Source organism: Canis aureus, chromosome 11, assembly GCF_053574225.1.
Source record: "Canis aureus isolate CA01 chromosome 11, VMU_Caureus_v.1.0, whole genome shotgun sequence".
Lineage (NCBI taxonomy): Eukaryota > Metazoa > Chordata > Mammalia > Carnivora > Canidae > Canis > Canis aureus.
The window spans coordinates 31,937,131-31,958,791 of record NC_135621.1 but is presented as its reverse complement, the minus strand read 5'-3'; positions in this window follow the sequence as shown (position 1 = coordinate 31,958,791).

Sequence of the window (21,661 nt, the reverse complement as noted above, 5' to 3'; positions counted from 1 at the left end):
ATCCACAACTCACCTTCTAGAGTCTATGAGGATTTGAAAGCAGTCATTTCTACAAAAATGTGTTATTTACCAGAGCAAACCAGAGCAACTTCATAGTCACAGAGTGGGGGAACCCAGTGCTGGGCTCCTCAAGAGTCCCATTAACGGGCACCAATAAGAAGTTCATTAAAACAATCTACTATCCTTAATGTAGCTAATGTGCTCCCTCCTGTTCTAACAAGCTCATGAATAATAGATGAAGGCAGCTTCATCTGTTTTAATTAATTTGGTCTTGAAATTAATTCAATCCAGTACAAAATTAGCAAACTATTAAGTCTCATTGGCCCAACTGGACAAAAACATGCCAACATCATTGGCTAGAGAAGCAAACTGAAAATGGACAAGAGGCCATGGTCCACTCCCCCAAACTGGAACACCAGAAAAGACGTATCACCAATTCTTGTCAGTTCTCCCTTCTGGATCTCCTATTTGAATCAAAAACCTCATCACTAGGAATTTTAGTTTTTATATGTTAGGATATTCTGGGGGTGAATTTCCAAATGCATAGCAATATTGCTTTTATTTTGGTTGTACTTTATTTATGAAACCTCCAAATAATTGGTGAGAATTTGTTACGCACTAAAGCATAGGATATAAGAGCAATTATCAACTGCAATCCTTGGGTACATGCAATAAACACATTTGGTTCTAAGAAATTATCAGTTTGTTATGTACATGAGTTTAGCAAAATCTTGGTTCCATTATCCACTTGGCAATTATATATAGTGTTATAATAATAGTTTATCTTAAAATAGTGCATTTCTTCTCTGGATCTTGGCGTGCTTAATGAGCACTTTTTTCTTAACCCTCACAATGCCCTTTAGAATTGGGAAGATATAAATACCGTTAAAATTACTTTGGAAACAAAGATACCAGGGTACAGAGATGGGAAGAAACAATCACAGAATTACAAGTAGCTTTAAAAGACATTGACTCCAGTTATCTATCTACCTGTCTTTTCTTGAACACCTCCAGTGATGAGGAACTCATTACTGAATGAAGCTTCCTATTCCATCTCTAGGGAATGAGATTGTTAGATTGATCTAAATTTATCTCCAGTAGATAAAGACTATTTTTACCCCAAACAAGTTTGACTCTTCTTACATATGGCATCTATTCTCCAGAATTAGTCACCAACACCTCCTCCCCAACTCCTCCAGTCAAACTTCATGACATGGCTCTGAGCCCTTCACCATCTTAGACATTCTCCTTGGAATCAAAACCAAGGGACAGTGCAATAGTAGTTGTGAATATCAGCTTGGGAGCCAGGCAGACCCAGAGTTCAGTTCTCAGGATGTCACTTCAAGGGTATCTGTGAACTGATTACATGCATAGCCCTTTAACTTCAGCATCCTCATCATATAAGGAGAAACCCCCTATCATGCAAGATTATTATGAAGATTAAATGAAATAATGTACAAAGAATATTTGTCGTGGAGTTCAGCATGACAAAGTGTTCAATAAAAGGTAATCAAAAGGATGCCTGGGTGGCTCATGGTTGAGTGTCTGCCTTTAACTCAGGACATGATCCCAGGGTCCTGGGATCAAGTCCCGTATTGGGGTCCCCCCAGGGAACTTGCTTCTCCCTCTGCCTATGTCTCTGCCTCTCTCTCTCTCTTTCTCTCTCTTTCTCTCTCTTTCTCTCTCTCTCTCTCTCTCTCTCTCTCCCTGTGACTCTCATGACTAAATAAATAAAATTGTTTTTTAAAATGGTAACCAACTAACAATTATAGCTAATTCCTACGGTGCATATACTAACCACTTCATACATTAATTTACTTGCATTTCACAAGTCATGAAACTGTTATTATAGACAAAGCAACTGATGATGTACAGAGATTAAGTACTTTGTCCAAAGTCATGCAGCCAGCAGAAGACAGCTGTAAATTGAACCTAGATAGTCTAGCTCCAGAGACTGTATTTGGTAGCCATGACTTTCTTAAATTGTGGTGCTCCCAAGACTGAATGCTCTTCAAATGTTTCTGATTAAGCAGAATAGCAGATTAGGACCTTCATCTTCTCCCAGTACAGCTCAAGATTATGTTACTTCTCCTTGTATGGGCTTTTATCCATTTAGATACCCTTTACCCCTATGGTGTTCTCACTGTGACTTGTGTATCCTTGACTCCCCAGGTCTTTGATTAGCTGCTTTGTGAATCCAAGGGGAAAGCTTTAGCTTTTAAGACACCTTCCCCTTACATTTGGTCCAGAATTCTAAGCTGCTGGGATTTCCTAGGGTCCTGACTTTCTCATTCAACATATTATCTCGGCTCCCAACTTCTGGTCCTTCACACATTTGATGAGAGTGTCTTCATCAACTTCACCCTGGGCACTGAGATAAATATCAGCTCAGACAGGGCACCATGCCATTAGGGTCCCCTCTCCAAGATGGCATCGATCTATCAATCAGCACCCTCTGGATAGGGGTCAGTCCTACATAAAAACAGAACATGGGTCACCTTCTCTTTAAGGCTATCGCTTCTTTTTTGTTGTTATTTAATCTTTTCCTCTTATCTAAGGTAATTCTGGTTAGTAAAACATGTATAGTCAGAGTAGTAATCAAGCTCTAAAATTAAGCTATATCCCTTTTTTGGGCTTTCGTCTGCCCATGTATAAAATGAGGAGGAAATTTAATTGGTAATCACCAGAACACTCCCAGCTTAATAATCCAGGAAAATGCTGGGGCATGACAAGCTTTCCGTAGTCTGCACTTTGCCTCCCGTGAAAGCCTAAAATCCCAATATTCTCCTTTCACATGTTAGCACTCCAGCCAAACACAGAACTCGTAAATGTCCATAGGCAAAAAAAACAAAAAAACAAAAAACAAAACAAAACAAAACAAAAAAAACTTCAATAATCCATACCTCACACCGTAAAAAAAAAAAAAAACTCCTGACAAATCACAGCTCTCAATATGAAACAAAAACATTAAAATTCTAGAAGGAAAAAAACCTGTGACTTTGGATTAGGCAAATATTTTTTAGTTGTTACACCAAAAGCATGATCCCTTTTAAAAGTGATGAATTGGACATTATCAAAGTTAAGAATATTGTTTTCAAGAGACAATCATAAGAGAATGAAAAAACATGCTGTGCACTAGGAAAATGTGTCTACAAATAACATTTTACATACACTCTTAAGTTCCACTGCCAAGCCGGTTTCTCCCATATTCATTTCTTTAAAAATTACTGAGTACCTTCTATGTGTGGGGCACTCTTCTGGGCACTTGGGACTGAATACAACAGATGAAAATGTCTGCCCACATGAAGATTATATTCTAATAGAAGGAACTTATATTCTCCTTTGGAAATGGCAAGTATGACTCACACTTGGTTCATCTCTTTCTCTCAGACCTTGTCAGTATGTCCTATCACTTCAGCCCTCAGAGTATATCCAGAATCTGAGGCCTGCTCTCTGTCTGCAGTGTTAACAACTTGGTCCATGAAACCACCTTTCCTTTCTGGATGAGCATAGCAACCTCCTAATTGCCCACCTATCTCTATCTTTTCCCTACCCAGAGTTTCTCACAAATAGCACCCATTGTGACCTTTTAAAAGTCAGATTATGTCCTGTCTCTTCTCAAAAGCCTCCAACAGCTCCCTCCCTCCTCAAAGTGAAAGAATCTTAGGATAATTCCTGACTAGGCTCAACCCAATCTTTCCCTCTGCTATCTCCCAAATATCTTTCACAATCACTGTCCTCTCACTTTCTCTGATCCAGCTATGCTGGCCTTCTTGCTCTTCTCAAATAGACCAAGCAAAGAATCTGCTTAAGGATATTTGCACCTGATTCTCCCTCTGCTTGAAATTCTTTCCTCCCAAATATCCATGTGGCTTATGCCCGCATTTCTTTCAGCTCTCTGTCCAAATGTTACCTTATCACTATGGCCTCCTCTGACCTTTCTATATGAACTGAGAACTCATTTCCCCAACCTCTCCAGAAGATACCCCATCTTCTCACCTGCTTCACTTTCCCCTCCCCCATAGTATTTATCTCCACCTGCTAATTTTAATTAATTGATTATATTTTCCATTAAGCTACTGGAGAGCAGAGGTCCACCTATTTTTTCACAGCTGTATTCCTGGTGTCTAGAGTAGTGCTGGCACTTCACAGATATTTGCTGAATGAATGATTTTGAATGATAGGCTATTTCTTTCTAGGAACTCTCTAGGAACTCACACACCAGAGTTGGGTTATCAGCTCTCAAGAAATCCAGCATGTGCCGCCCTCATAGTAGCATCTGCCATTTATTGAGGCTTTCCTTTTCACTGTCCTTCCTTCATTGTTGCTTATATAAAGATATTGGAGTAGTTCTGAGACTCTAAGTAAGAGTCATAAGGATCTCAGAGACTGAGGCTACCACTTGCCAGGTGTATGACCTTGGGGGAGCCACTTGACCTTCTAAGCCTCAGTTTCTATAAAATGTGCATACCTTGGAGTGGGCACTAAGCACAGTGCCTGGTATTGTGGCAGCTATTATTAAGGAAGGCTCAAAGAGAAGGTGATGATGGAAGAGGCATTTCAGGTTAAGGATGATGAAGGAAGAGCACCAGTCAAGGCACATTTTTGGTAAAGAAAGTGGGATGTTGTGGGAGCAGCAGTGAGACCCAGGATGGAGACACTTCTTAAAGCATATGCTATCTGTCCCAGACATTCTCAGCTACTGGGTGCAGAAGTAAGAGGGCTCACAGTGGGGCTAAACATAATAAATATGATATCCCACTACTCTACAGCCACAAACAGATGATATTTAGCATGTGTGAATGAACTGGCATTTAAAGACTTAGACTCAGACTTAGATTCCTGTTGGGGAAATATATTTATATATATCGCCCTCCTATGAAAGATGTGATGGGTAAGAAAAAGGAGTTTTCACCAGAGCTTGTTCACTCCCAAAGACATCTTTTCCAGAATGGAATGACTAAAATCCAGCCCAGGGTTTCATAAAGCTCTCCAGTCTTAAGAAATGTGATCCATGATGTTGTAACTTCTAGGGAGAATGGATGTTTTCAATAAAGGGGCAACCTCTTCACCTTTGTAGAAAGTTAAAATATATTCATTATCAGCTCTGAAGTTCAGACAGAGTCAGCAAAGATAACATTTATAAGCAAGAAAATTTCATCAGAGACCGGAAACCCTGCTTCTCCTAATGATTGTGTAGCAAATAATCATATAAGCTCACTTTTGGGTCTCCACAAACAAAGTTGAACACTTTCTCTCTGCTCTCCCTTGTAGAGAAAGCCTAGCATATCAGCCTTCCGTGGGAGGTGTTTAATGGAAATTTTCCCTGAGTAAAAATCTCTCCCTCTTCCTATTTCCTCCCCTATTTACTAATGTACTATCAACCATTCTCTATCAAAAGTACACACACACACACACACACACACACCAGAAGGCCTAGAATTCCATCAAGAATTCATCCTTTCAGGCACCTGAGTGGCTCAGTCAGTTGTGTCTGCCTTTGGTTCAGGTCATGATCTTGGGGTCCTGCGATCAAGCCCAAATGGGGCTCCCTGCTCAGCGGGGATTCTTCTTCTCCTCTATCTACCTCGGTTCCTCTCCCTCCCCAGTTTGTGTGCTCTCTATCTCTCAATAAATAAATAAATAAAATATTTTTTAAAAATTCATCCTTTCAAGTTATATTTGGCTGTTTTCCAGCCATGGTCATTTAAGATGCAAATATTCTAAAAGGAATAATAATACTGCAGTTTACATTTAGCTAGCAACTTAGAGTTTGGAAAACACTTTCACTTCCCTTATGTCTTCCACCTTGAACCTGGTCTCAAGCTCCTCATACCCAACACCAGCTCAAGACAAAGGCTAGGTGCTCAGAATGTACTTCTTGAATGAATGGATTAATTAACTAATTAATTAACTGACGCTATTAGATTCACAAAATAGAAATTATTGTCTCCACTAAAACCAAAGTCCATAAAGGTAAATGAATTGCTCAGATTTCAGTGAGTCTGAGCTCTGGCCACAGGCCTCAAAGCCACCCCTTGCCACTCCCAAGGTAAGGGCAAAACAGAGAAACTATTGAAAGTGGGGTGGAGGGAGGTATATTGTGAAGGAGTTGCATTTTGTGTGTTGGTATCATCAGCTTCCTGAAGACACTACCAAAGTGGATTTTAAGAGCAACTTATTAAGAGCTATATGGTTTTAAGCACTGCAGAGGGGAAGAGCACATTCGCGTGGATGCAAGATGCTCACTCCCCAAGTCATGGTAAATGCTGTGATGAAGAGGGCCCCTTGGGCATTCCATATGACCTTATTGCTGCAAAACCAAAAAAAAAAAAAAACACTTCTGGTGGGACACCTGGACGGCTCAGCGGTTAAGCACCTGCCTTGTGCTCAGGGCATTATCCTGGAGTCCCAGGATCAAGTCCCACATCGGGCTCCCTGCATGGAGCGTGCTTCTCCCTCAGCCTATGCCTCTGCCTCTGTGTGTGTGTGTGTGTGTCTCTCATGAATAAATAAATAAAATCTTTAAAAAAATACTTCTGGAAGCCTTATTGAATTTGCTACCTCAGCCTCCCCTCCTGGGTCTTACAGGCACTAATAACAATTTTAGGTTAATTAACAAGAGAATAGGAAGAGGCCAAGGGGAGTCAAGGGATTTTACCCAACAAGGTGGAAAGTTTTAAAAGGTCATTAAGAAATAAGATGAATAAAGCAAATGTTCAAGAAATGAAACAGAGGGAACAGAAAAGGGACAGTCACAGGACTGGTCCCAGCAGGGTAGAAATCTTTAGGTCATTACTGAAGAAATGGGATGACTGAAAATCGACATTACTGAGGCTAAAACAAAGGTGTTAATAGTGCATAACCTAAGATTGGGAGAGCCGTAGGGAGCCCCCATTAAAGGGCCCCAAAGAAGTCCACTCTCTATGTTTGGAGAAATATTAAAAGCCTGAAAGCAGGGATTACAATGAGAGACCTGACCAACAATGGCTTGTGCTTCTGGCAGTGGTCAGGCAGATTAACCAAGACAAAGTTGACCTGGTATCTTGGGTCAACCTCTCTCTGGGAACCCAAAGCCTTTTGCAGAAGAGTGGGTAACATGGTCAGGGGGTATAGAGGAGAAGTTTCCGGGATCCCTTGATATGGGAGCTCCATAAACTGGGGCTCCAAGAACCCATTGGTGAAGGCTTGACTCAGGCTACATTGACTTGAGAAAACATAAAAGTATGAGCATTGAGACAATTACAAAAAGCTGGATGATTACGTGGGTATTGCATAAAGCTGTGCCAACTTGATCTGAATGTATTATGGGAATGGATATCATTTCTGACTGGGGATACTTTTCCTACCTAATATTGTGAAACCAAAATCTGTCGATGAAGTCATAATGGACGTTGCATGTAAGGGTTGATGGAATTAAGATAAAAATTGGTAGGAGACCTGGTATGTTTGAACAGACTTCATGTGAAGTGGTTGTGTCTCTTTTACCTGATTGTATTTTGGAAGGACGGACACTGTATCTCACTAGGGAACACTTCCTCTACCTAGTATTATAAAACAGAAGGAGTGTAAATCTGTCCTTCAAGCAATATCAATGGGACATACTAAATGGGAGCCAGTAAGATTGCTTGAGCTCACATAGTGTAAAATAGAAACTGGAACGCTGGTAGGGACACATTCTCTGTGCCATGGAGCACATTGGGTTTAGCAAAAGGCTGTGAGTGCCTCCCGGTGACAAGCCCTGGGACTTTGAACTAAAGAATTTCCATTTGAGAGGCATTTACTATCCAACTCTTGGGTACCCTTGGTGATTGAAGGACAAAGTGATCCTAAAACCTGAATAGCCATGATATCTGGGATGATATTGGAGAAATATCCCAAGGGATGGCAGTGCCCAGAAGAGTTTCATGATAATATGGACGTAGTTTTTATAAGATCTTGCTCTTGAGAGGACATACTCAGAAGCAGGACTTTTCCCTTAGGACTGACCCTGGAACTGTGTGAGGAGCTAGAGCCATGGATTCATCATTACTTGGACAGCACCCTACAGCTTTCAACAGATAAACAGCTGCTTGGTTTGTGTATGGCACTTCCAGAGTGAGCAGACTGCATCCTGTTTGGAAGAACCCTACCTTGTTGGAAGAAGGGGAAAACAAATTAACTTGGTAGGCTAGATTCCAGGCTGTTTTCTTAGCAGTGGTGGAAAAACTGAACAGTGGTCAAAGCCCCTGTGTTTGGGTTTTTACTGACTCATGGGCAGTAGCCAATGGTTTACCGTGTGATTAGATAGAATGGCAAGAGAAAGCTAGCCAATTATAGGGATACCGGTATGGGGCACAGCCTTATGGGGAATTTGAGAGACTCATTAAAGTAGGACATGTTAATGCCTATCAAACATTCTTCTAGGTTTGAAAGGTGTCTAGAATTGACAAGCAATATCCCTGTGTGCTCAGCGGAGGTGGAGACATGGCCCATGAGGAGAGTGGACATGGGGGAACCACAGCAATACAGAGATGAGCTAAATCTAGACATATTCCTCTTGTACCCTCAAATGCACAAAATGCCAGTAAGAACTCTTCTGTCTGCCAGCAAAAGAGACAGAGAGTGCAGACGGCGATGTGGCAGATTCCCTGGTAGGAAGTCCCTCAACATAGCTGACAAGTGACACTGGATGACTAGTAGCTCTAAGAGGCTACAGACAGGTCCTAACAGGGATAGACACTGACTCTAGACCAGGCTTTAATTACTTAGTGGTGGATGTAAATGCTCAGAGTGCTATAGCATTTTTATAAAAGAACCAGACCAGAAGATATTGCACCAATCTGGATGGCCAACAGTTCACAGTTTATAGCCTATGATGTCTAACAATGAGCAGAGAGGTATATTATTCAGAGTACTAGCTTGATAGGAAACTGGAATGGGCAAGGAAAACACTGGTTGTTTAAAGTGGGGAGAGAAAGGCATAAAAGGCTGGAGGAGCCAGGAGTCCTGTGGTAGAGGGGGTCATTGGAACCTTCAATATATACTCGGTCCATCAGAAGCACAGGTGACAACTTGGGTTTGCAACTGGTGTCTGTATGTGGGGGATTGAGGGAATCTGTTTTGTCTCTGGGTCAGTAGTGTCAGGACTGAGTTGAACTGTTGGACACCCAGCTTGTATCTGGAGAATCCATTGTTGTTGTTGTGTGAAGAGGCCCCCCATCCACCCCACATACATTGGAATTGGGCCCAAGAACACCCAGAAGAGTTGATGGCAGTGAAAGGATGGCATGAGGTGGAGGTGGAGTATTGGATGGGGAGGCACCAGAATTAGGGCTGAAAGGTCTAGGATTACCCTTCACTTGACCTCATTTTCCTAACTTGCAAAATAGAGAAAATAATATCTTAATGTGCAGGGTTCTTATGAAGATCTGCATAAATAACAGCTATAATAGCACTTTGCAAAACAGCAAAGAGTCATGCAGATGATGATAATAAATAGGAGGTGGTCAGAAGCTGAGCAGCTCATAGTTCAGTTTATCTCATTAAAAATCAATCCTCATAAAGCTCTTTATTAGTTAAAGAGAATTTCTTTTCCACTTGCAGCACCCCAACTCTCTCATCATACCCCATCTTCCATGACCTGGTCCCCTGGGGCATACTTGTGTACCTGTTTTTGGATGATTCTCTCTGGCACCCCCTCTATCCATTATTTTGTATCCATTGCTTTCCTTGCAACCTTGCTAATTTATATTGTTGCAGATTTCCTTTTCTTTGAAAATTAATTATCAGAAAAAGCAAATTTTACAAAATGAGCTGCGTGAGTGAGAAAGTCACATGAGGCAATCACACGTTTGCTAAAACAGATTGTTACAAAAGAGCCTGGAGCAGCACAGCCCAGTCACTGAACTCCAGCTTGAGGAATAATTCTGGTTCCAGGCTTACAGTCAAGCATCCAAATCCTGGCTATGCCACTGAACCATCCTGTATCTTAGATATTCTTACCTCAAGAACAAAAAGCCCTTCACCACCGTCTGTTTGGAGCCAACAGATACATTTAATTCACATTTTCCTAAGACACCGAGATTTGCATCACACTACTCTATAGGACTACCTAGTGATCTTTCTTATTCCAAAAGCCCAGCACTTCCCATCATAATCATCCAGTTTTCCAGATTTTAGACTTCTTCAGTCAGTTAGACTCACAGAATTCCCACTCTAGGGAACTGTTGGATGGCTAGGAAACTGGGGCCCAGAGGAAGGGTGGTTCAGCCTAAGTCACACAGGTAGACTCCTACAACCTGCATAAGGTGGAAAGGAAATTAGAAGGCCACCTAATCTATTCACCACTCATCCTATCTCATCACCTCACCCCTCAGCCTGTAGGATTCCTGTCAAGCCTCATTCACCTTGCCTCTGCTTGAATATCTCCAGCAATGGAGCACTGATCATATCCCTAGCCAACCCACTCTATCTTTGTTTATCTCTGACTGCTGGGAAGGTGAGCTGGAATCAACGTCTCTCCCTCCTTCTCTCCCTCCCTGTCCCCCAATTTTGCTGTTTTGCTCTGGCTCTCCATGGTGAAGAAGACCTCCTCACTGTCCCCCCCGCCAAAGCCAGTTGCAGAGCCAGAACTAGAACCCAGGTCTCCTGACTTCCATTCCCTCTTGTCCCCTTATACTGTGCCACCCCCTTCTCCTAAGAGGAACACATGAGAAGGACAGGCAAAGCATTTCCAACAATATTTTTAACAACACATGAGTATTTCCCTATTTGTATTATGAAGATAATCTTTGGTCCACCATTCTCTCACTCGTTTGTTGGATTTCTTGAATATTTTCTCTGTACTAGGCACAGTGTACTGAGCATTAAAGACCACAGGGCCCTTGAAATCAAGAGGCTAAATAAAAGTACCTGAAATTTGACGTGGTAAGCACTACATGAAGGTGGTTCTGCAAAATACTATGTGGGCACAGAGAAGAATGTGGCTAATTGACTAGGAGGAAGTTTACCCAGAAAATCTTATTCATTTTTATAACCACTGCGTAGCCTATAGCAGACACTCAACAAATGTGTAAGTGAAAGAATGAGTGAATAAATGAAATAATATTTTACCAGGCTTTGAACCTATAGAAATAGCTTGCAAATTCTTTATGATGCTAAGAAAGGACTTTATTTAGGACACTGTAATAGTTTGCTAGGGTTGTCATGACAAAGTACCATAGCTCAGTACACAGCTTAAAGCAACCGAAATTTGTTCTTACAGTTATGGAAGCTTGAAGTCAGAAATCAAGGTGTCAACAGGGTTGATTCCCTATGGAGGCTCTGAGGAAGGATCCGTCTCCTGCCTTTCTCCCAGCTTCTGTGGTTGCTGGTAATCTTTGATGTTCCTTAACTCATAGACACAACACTCCAATCTCTGCCTCACTCTCCATGTGGTGTTTTCCCTCTTTGGGGTGTTCCGTTTATAGGACATTAGTCATTGGATTACGGCTTATCGTACTCCAGATTGGCATCATCATACCTTGACTAAATCTGCAGAGATTCTATTTCCAAATAAGGTCACATTCATAGGTACCAGGAATTAGGGCTTGGGCAGACCTCACCCACGACAGACACCTTCCATAAAATAGGAGAGTTTTCCTCATAAAACCACTTGTTCAGTGCCTGCTATGAGATGAGCACTATTCTATATTCAAGAGACACAGACACAGGCAAGGAATCTGCCCTCATGGGGCTTACATTCTAGAGGTGGTGTAGGGGAAGCTGCCAGAACTGATGATTAACTCACAAACACAAACTGGTTATGGGCACTGAGGGGGGCACTTGATGGGATGAGCGCTGGGTGATATATGCTATATGTTGGCAAATTGAACTCCAATTAAAAAAAAATAAAGTCTTCATAGAAAAAAAAATAAAAAGTGTAAACAAACACAAACTAGAAAACATAGATAGTGTTTGTGAAGGATGAATGTCCTAAGGCAATCAGGAGTGACTGCTTTCAATGGGGTAGTCATGGAAGACTTATCTGAAGAGGTGACATTTAGGGTGAGATCTAAATGAAAAGCAGGAATTAAGCAGAGGGCATGTCCATACTGTAGGGGTAGTCCTGGAATACCAAAGAAGTGGAGAGAACACGAGTGTCAGCTCTGCCTCTCCCTGTGTGCCCATTGCCTTATCACTACTCTTTTCCATACTCTTTCTTCCAATTTCAGAGCCAGGCAGATTGGCTTAGCTGCTCACTCCAGGCCATGTCCGGAAGCCAGGGTATCCCTGATTCACTCTACCCTAGAGCAGCCCTCTTTGTCCCAGACCAGCTGCCCTCAGATCAGGATGGGAGGCAGGACCAGTTTCAGATAAAGCCAGACAAGAGGTCTCCCAGAAACTCTGACCCCACTGTGCAACACACAGGTGCTATAGACAAGGCCCTGCCAGCAATGTGTCCACATCGAGAAGCATAGTAGCCGTTGGGGATTTGGTTGTGAACAACAAACAGCAACTCTGACTTGAGTGAAAAAGAATTATTGGAAGAGTATGGGATAGCACACAGAATCAAATGGAAAACTGCAGAAATGGGTCTTGGAAAAAATGGGAACCAGGGCAAATCTGGGTCTCTGGGAGACAGGAATAAACTGATGGTCTCTTTGAGCAGTTGTTAGAATGATCGATGCCACCATGCCCAGAGTCAAATTCCAGGGAAAGAGCATTTGATTGGCTGAACATGAGTCCTGTGCCCACCCCTTCACTGGGTGTGGCACCTTGATTGACAATCTCACAGGCTGCATTCAATGGGCAAGAGAACAATTCCCATTTTAAAAAATATATCTGGGGGATCCCTGAGTAGCGCAGTGGTTTGGCGCCTGCCTTTGGCCCAGGGAGTGATCCTGGAGACCTGGGATCAAGTCCCGCATCGGGCTCCCTGCATGGAGCCTGCTTCTTCCTCTGCCTGTGTCTCTGTGTCTCTCTCTCTCTATGTCTATCATGAATAAATAAATAAAATCTTAAATATATATATATATATATATATATATATATATATATATATATATATATGGTGTAATAATCCATATCTGGGTGTAATAACAAGAAAAAGAGATAATGTTCATCAGGCAGGCAAAACCTTCCGTTGTCCTTCACAATTACCAGCAAATGCATTTCACAGGGCAAGGTCTGGCTTAAATAGAAGAGTTCACAAAGGCTCTGTAGAAGTTTCTGGATTTACTGATTAGCACCATGGCTTTTTGCCTATTTATTTAAAATTTTTAAATTTCCAATAGTCATACAGCAGTTCATTTTCTCCAAGAAGGCTTATACCAAAGAGCTAGCATGCCTCCTTCTAGTCAAACAATCTGATAAGCAAGCACACTGGCATTTGAAAGGCCAGGTCTGCAAATGGTCTCTTTTTTCCCAAGAAGTAATTCATATTAGGGACTTGGTGAAAGATGAAAAGAAATAACATGCCCTGGTGCTGAATGAGTTTGAACCTTAATGCTGTCAGCAGGGTCTGGATGTGACAGGAGCTGATCTCAGATTAAACAGCTCCTTCAGGATAAAGGAAGGCGCTGGGCCCCAGGAATGCCTGGAGAAATGGAATTGCCAGAAGTGGATTCTCTTTCTGCTTCTGAGGGAAATACCCAAATGTTGGCCTCTCCTAGGGAAAATATTCATGGTGGAAGAGACAAGTTTCTCAGTGGAGGTCAAATCAGGGAGGTCCCTCTGAAGCTTGGCAGCTAGCCTGGGCAGGGTCCCAGCCAGAGGGATGATTCTCACCTCTTCTGATGAGGGTGGAGCCGAGCAGGGGCTCAGTTCCAATGACTCCATCCAGCGGGTCCACAGAACTAAGTGGGGCTCCTGCCTCAGCCACAGGCCTGCTGGATGGCCACGATTTGTTCACCTGTAGAATGAGAGTAACAACAGGCATCATAGGGTTGTTAGGTGAAATGAATTAGCTCATGGGACAAAAGTGCTTGAAGTAACACCTGATGTGTAACCTGATGTGTAGTTAGTGTTGAGTAAATGGTAGACATGATTGCCATAATTATCACCAAAGGATGATGAGCCACTTGTCATTCCCTCTTGACCCTAACTTTTTATTTATTGAACCAAGCCCATCTCTCCTATGAAAGAAGAAATAGCTTGACTGATAGTTCACAAACAGGGTCCCATGCCAGGAATAATTTTTGCTGGTACCACTCCTTCCTCAGTTTACTAGCCACACACACTACCCTCATCAAGGCAGTTTCTACATTTTTATCTGGAATCTGACTAAAACCCCCAAGAAGGGAGAGATTCAACCCATTGTGGCTGTTGCCCAACCCTGGAGACCAACTTTCTTAACTCAGCTCAACTGGCATCCTACTCTGCATCAAACAGACCACCTGAGAGGTGGCTGCCAGGAGGAGAAAATACCAACTCTGGGCTGGATATTTCTGGTTAAAATCCCTAGCTAACAATGAAGGCTTGGATCAAACGTTTCACCTCTCAGGCTTGCATTTGACTTTCAAAGGTGTTGCAGGGGGTTTTTTGTTTTTGTTTTTTGGTGTTGCAGGTTTTATTTTTTTATGTATTTTTTTTACTGGAGTTCGATTTCCCAACATATAGTATAACACCCAGTGCTCATCCCGTCAAGTGCCCCCCTCAGTTGCAGGTTTTAAAAAGAATGCATACAGTTGTGGTTGGGGATTGAAGGTATGGTACATCTTTCCATGCCAGATGCTTCTTTCTCTGTGTGGAGAATCTCCTACCTTTCTCCTTCACTCACTTACCCTTCCCAGGAAAGAAGAAAGAGAATCTTATCTAATGATGTGTTGAAGCATGTGTGTGTGTGTGTGTGTGTGTGTGTGTGTGTAGTGCGAGTGTGTGTGCGTGAGCATGTATATGTGTGTGTTTCTGCTGTGAGCATGTGTGAGTGAGTTTCTGGTGTGTGTGTGTGTGGTATGGGTGTCTATGTGTGTGAGTGTATTATATGCACAGGTGAGCGTGAGTGTGTTGTGTGCACACACATGAGTGTGTTTGGTGTGTGAATGTGAGTGTGTGAATATGTTTCTGGTGTGAGTGTGTATATGGGTATGAGTGAGTATGAGTGAATGTGTGAGTGTGTGTGAGAGTGTGTGCTGTGTGCACACTCAAGTGTGTAAGTGTGTGTGTAGTGTGAGTGTGTGCTGTGTGCACACTCAAGTGTGTAAGTGCGTATATGGAGTGTGAGTATGTATATGCATGTGAGAATATGTGCGTATGAGTGTTTGGAGAGAGAGAGATAGGGATGCCATCTTAATTCTTCTACTAGGAGCTGCCAAAGGAAACTCCTATTTCTTCTTCTTCCCAGTGATGTAGATTTTGCAAGGGTCACAGCCCCACCAATCGTGCTCTGTCCTCCTATGGGCATTAGATCTACCATTGGTTGAGATCCCCAACCTCTTGGACATTGAGCCATGAATTTTAGGAAAGAGACAGGAAGAAAAATTAGGGGAGCAAAATAATGTGGAAAACAAGCCACATGTTCTGGAATGCCAAGGTGGTGACTAAGGTTTATGGTGCTTTGAGGTCAGTTGAACCTCATTCTGAGCCGCACACTTTGAATCCTGGCTTTGCTGATGACTAGCCACGCGACCTCAGCAAAGGATTCTGCTTCCACCAGAGGGAAGGATGAGAGCTCCTCCCTCAGAGAGTCTGTCTTCAGCATTTGAGATAAAAGACCAGTGCATTCGCCTCTGGATGCCGAGAGGCAGGGACCAGGGATGCTAGGTCCCCTCCACCGGCAGCGTTCTAGGCACAGGTGTGCAGAAGTTAGAAGATGTTCATCTAGCCCTTTAATGATGGCAGTGCTTTGATCTGCATAAGGCTATCAGCTTCCTGTATGTCTCTTTTCCATAAACCAGGCCAGACTATGAAGAGGAAATTTCATTTGTTCACTCAAAAAAAATTTTTTCTGATAGGAGACTTGTACTAGACATTGTTCTAAATGCTGGAGATAGAGCATTACAAAAAATAAAATTCTTGTTCTCCTACAGCTTCCAGTCTAATGAAGTAATGCCATAAAGAAAGATCATATTTATTTCGGAAAGAGGGAAAATAGAATGTCAGGTGTCAGTTAAGTGCCCAGCAGAAAAATGAAGCAGAGAAGACAAATAAGGTAGGAAAGCAAACAGTGGGGCGGGGGGACATGGATGGCGGTTTCTATTTTATTTGTAAACCTTCAATGATAACCAAGCATACACATGCTGCAAAGGTCTTGAAGCTGCAGTCAGTGAAGGGCAGCTTTAGTCAGCTGAGGTCAGCCCTGACTAGGTCCCTGAGAGGTGTCCTGAAACACCTACACTTTCACAGACGCGCTCAGGGTGTTCCAGGCAAGGTGAGCGCACGCCCGGCCCCTCCAGGCCCAAGCTGGAAATGAGCCGCAGTCACAGAGCAGAGAGGGGATTCAGAGAGATCCTGCACACTCTCCAGCCTTGAGCCCCTTGACTGCGGCTGCAGGGTGGAATCATCTGGAAAGATTTTTAAATATGGGTTCCTCTTGTTCATCTCCAGTGACTCAAACTTGATTGGTCGAGGGTGGGAAATCCCAAAGTGACTCCAAGTCGAGCCAGGTGCCCTCAGAGCGCTGCTCTGGTTGAAACCAGAAGTGGGGACAGGATTGGACCCAGTGCTAAAGAATGAAGCTCTGGGGAGGGGACTCCAGAGAAGTTGAAAGCTCTATTTTTTTCCTGGAATTCTCTCCTGATGCAGCTGTGGGGTCTGTTCCATCCTCTTGGAACTGCTCTCCCAAGAAGCAGAAAGAGCCATGAAACACCACAGGTCCTACCCCCACGGACTCCCATATTTGAGGAGAGACTGCAAAGATTGAGGAGTCTGGGGAAGAGGAACAAAGTCAAACCTCCCCAATTAGCCTGTTCTCCCCTTGAGTCCAGGCAAAGACAGCTCTCAGGCAGTCACCTGGCCCACCTCTTGGAAATCGGAAGCCTACACCCCGTATGAAATCAAAGCCAGGCCTTGCCTCAATGGTTCTGTGCCCTATTGGGTGGTCATGGATTTTAGGGGATGCTGGCCAAGTCTCTCCACTGAGGACACAGCTAAGAAACAAATGACAGGAGACAAGCAAGTAGACGACAATTTAAGAAAAGATGAAAACAACACCAAAAGCTGTGCTCCACTGAGCCAGGCACCCCTTTACAGGCTTTATATGCATCATCTTGCTCGGAACCCCGTCCCTCTCAGACATGGGTATTTTAATCTCTATTTTACAGATGAGGAGGCTGGGTCAGAGAGGTATGTAAGTTGCCTGATGTCACACAGCTAGGAAATAGCAGCAGAGCCTGATCTTTCTAACCAGCCTCTTTTAACTCCTAAGCAGTCACAGAGATGGATGTTTGCCAGCCACACGAGTGTAGAATCTCTGGGACTGAATTTGTGGGATGTCTCTGCTGGAATGTCCCTTATCCCTGCCACCCTGGAGCTGGGCTCTGAGGGCCAGGACCTCACAGCAACAGTAGGTGCAAGGCCATCTGACCCAGCTGCTGGGAGCAGTTTGCATCTGCCAGGAAAGCCCAGGGGAAGTCCTTTTATTGCTTTTTTGCCAAGAAGATTTTGAAGGGTTAAGTTTTCCGTCTCAAGAGGCTAATCAGAGAAATTCTTTTCACTAGCTGATAAATCACAGAACAAAGTCAAACCAGTGGGCAGCCCTGCTGAGCATGGAGCCAGGATTTGATTCAGGCTCCAGGGAAGGAGCAGAGGGCACTCAGGGTGGCAAAAGGGGGGCTAAAGGAACAGCTCATGCCCTGCTTCCTGGGAGCTGCCCTCAGAAAGGGTTAGGAGGGCACCCCAACGCTGACAGCTTTTGCCTATGGATCTAGGCCACACAGTGATCTTTCCCCTTCCTAAGCACATTTTTGATACATGCTATGTTTGTGTATAATAAAAATTGAATGCTAGGGTGGATTTCCTTAGCTGCATGTGATCTTCTGACCTCGCCTGCCAGGTCCCAGCAGGCCCTAATTGCACAGTGTGGGAGATCACACAGATGTACCCTTTGTCTCTGCTCGTCCAAGGTCAGCAGCAGTTTGGGGGATCACCCAAGCCCTTCTTGGGAGCTTTTGCAACAAACTCTCTCCCATGGAGATCCTAAGTAGCTGCTCTGAGTTAGCAGGAAATGTCTTTCTGGCTAGAGGAGCCAGTACCTCACTCATGAAGGTCCTTTATTATCACTAGACTTTCTAAAATTATCTGTTTACCAAGAAGGGAAAGAAGGGAGCTCCCAGTTTCCTTTCATCACACCTGCTTTTCCTGGTTGCCTCATTCAAGACAAGTAATAAATCTACCAGGATGTGCTCACAGTCCTCAAATCCAGCCTGCTGGCCCTGTTTCCCTTGGTGCTGCCTTACTCATGCTGACTCTCACTCTATCTCCAAACCCCTGATCTCGGCCTCACCTCTCCACCTTGATGCACCAACTGGCCACCTGCCCAGTTTCCCTTCCTTGGCATTACTTCCTGCGCTCTCTCATCTCTTCCCTCTGGCAGAGCTCTGCCCAGACTGATAATTCAGTAATAAAGCTTCAGTTTGGCATGTACAAGACACTTACTCATGTTATCAGATTTGAGAGGGAACCCCCTGAAGCACAGGTCCCATTGCTTCTTGTTCACCATTATAAATGGATAATTTTGAGTGCAGAAGACTTTTCAATTCATTTGAATGAGTGCCTGCTGTATACTTATTATAGATCTGTTATACAGCTAGTATGTGAACAGCCCTCGGCTGGGTGATCTAGGGGATGGGCGAATGGCTTGAGATGTCAGCACTTAAAGAGATCAGCAAAAGGAATTCTTAATATGGAACCTATGGAGCCCTGGGATTACATGCATGGTTCCTAGTTACTTGAAAACAATCCTGGATTATAAGTTACTTATCTGGAAAAGCTTTTTTATGTCACATTATATTAAGATACTGTTTCTTTTTATTTATTTAAATAAAAATAGCCAACTTATAGTACATCATTAGTTTCAGATATAATTTTCAATAATTCATCAGTTGTGTATAACACCCAGTTATAACTCATCACATCATGGTACTGTTTCATTCCTAAAAAGTACTTTTATCGTGGTCACTATTTTATGATATCTAGAATAGGATCTCAGCTGGGAAAGAAGAAAGCCCAACTGCCATTATGATTCCAACATGGTTGGTCTACATCAGCCCTAGCTTGACCTTGAAGATGTCGACACAGCTCACATGCTCTTTGCTCATGCTCACATCACCAGATGTGGTGGGGCCCCAATATTGCTGTCCTTTCATGTGACCCTGATCTAGTCAAGGAACACTTAGAGCCACCCTAGCTGATGTGGCACCTGACCCTTGTCCAACCATAGTCTGACATCGGACGGTGGAAGTCACTGGCAAAGAACAAAGACGGGCCCAAAGAAAAATCTACAGTGCTCTCCTAAACAGCAACAATAATAAACATTTAAAATGACACAGCAGGAATAATAGTGAAGCTTATTAAGTACAAGGCATCCTGCCAAGGGCTTGACACCCAACAGTTTATTTAATTCTCTTAACAAGCACACGTTTGTTAGATTCTGCTTCATCTTCACATTTTTAGACCAGAAAACTGAGGTCTAGAGAAATTAAGTAACTCATCCAAGGGCACAAAATTGGAAAGGGATAAACCAAGATTTAAGGTTATTTTCACCAGCCTCAGAGCACTGCAGCACAAAGCTATGGTACCTCGCCACCACTGTCCTTATCCTTCAGAGGGGAAGGGTCTTGTGCTCCATTACTGATGAGGGAAAATTTCTCACTGCACAATACTGTAGGTCACATGGAACTGCGGGGCTAACATGAGTGCTCCAGGCTGCTTCGTAGTGAATCCAGGTCTCTGTTCTCTTCAACCTCAATGGTAGAGGCATCAACTCCTTACCTGATGCCACACTGACTCGTCTTTCCTCTTTGATGACCTGCCTCCCAGCCATAGCTCTGCCAGTCTCTTTCCCTTTCCTGAGAGTGACTGTATTGGTGTACTACTACCCCTAAGGGGAATCTTCTGGGAAAGTGATGTTTAATTTGAAAACTCTATGCTAGTAACAAAACTTGGATTTGCCCCAACACAGATGCCTGATCTGGAAGATGTAGAAGGTTCTATGAAATAATATTAACAACATGCTTTTCTCCTGTACTTCTCAATTCTGCCCTGTACTCTCAACCATGTCAACCAGCAGTAAAAACCTTCTCCATGTCCTGCCCTCACTGGGGAAGGATGATATAACCTAACACAAAAACTCAGTTGATTTTCAGAATGCCATAACAGTGACAGCAGTCTCAAATGCCTGAACAAAATAATCAAGAGCTAAGCCCTCAACAAAACAAAGCACAGGCCTGAAATAAAAGATAAAGAAGACTAGAAAGGAGGTAAAACATATCACCTGAGCTGAGAGGAAGAGGTAATTTACCAAAAATTTGGGGAAAGGGAATGAGAGAGTTAGTTATTTGGGGTAAATCTTGGAGGAAGGGACCACATTTTTTGCCCTAGCTCGTGGTTGAAAGTTGGAAAGAAAAGAGGGTTCATAGAAAGTCTAAGTGATTTGAGGAGCTCTCAAAATAGAGAAAACATGTCTCCTCTTCCTGTGTCCCCTGGAGAATCTGCAAGCTTTGCAAAGAGGCTCTTCCCAGCAAGGCATGAGAGTGATAGTTAGCAAAGGCAGAGGGAGGAGTCTTGCTGGATGGGTTTGAGTGTGGGGTCCTGTGTACTCCAGTGACAAGGACGCTGAGGGTTTCGAAGCTGTCAAGGGGAGAGCAGAAGTTCTGAGCGATGGTAGCTCACCCAGTAGGACTCAGGGTCAGAACAAGGAAGTTTCATTGACTATGGTCTATCAATGGGAGACCAGATAGGACCACAGAAGCAAATGTCAACACATGATGGCAAGGACCTTGTTAAGATATTTCATCCAAGGTCGGAGGGTGGTCATAAAGCAGATGCCCTGTGTTCTTCTGATGCCCATCCCTTGAGGAGGAGCAAAGGAAAAAGGAGAAGGCAAGCAGTCAGAACTGTGTTTTTATCCCAAAAACGACTGAGTTTTAAACTAGACTTGGTTGAGCCTACTTGGTTTGGGGAGATTAAGTTTTCTACCATCCTTGGAATTGGAGACATGAGAGCTAAGACACTCTTCTCTATAGAAATAAAGCAAGTTATCACATTTTACAAACTTGAGTTTTGAGGACTGCATGACTATGAAAATTCATTCTCTACCATTTGCTCATGGCTTTGCCAGCAGGGGAAGAGCCACACAAACAAGCTCATTGCAATACGACAGTTAAGCTTCCTTGGGTCTTGGAGCACTGGAAGAAAGTGGAAGAACCCCCTCCACCAAATGGTACCACTCCCAAAACATTAAATTTCCTCTAGTCTTTGGGAGCGGGTCATGGAATTGGCAGCTATTTCTTTTTTTTTTTTTTAATTTTTATTTATGATAGTCACACAGGGAGAGAGAGAGAGAGGCAGAGACATAGGCAGAGGGAGAAGCAGGCTCCATGTTCCGGGAGCCTGACGTGGGATTCGATCTTGGGTCTCCAGGATCACGCCCTGGGCCAAAGGCAGGCGCCAAACCGCTGTGCCACCCAGGGATCCCTTTTTTTTTTTTTTTTTTATAGTTATTTCCCTTCAACTTGCAACAGGATGCAAACACTGATGTCTT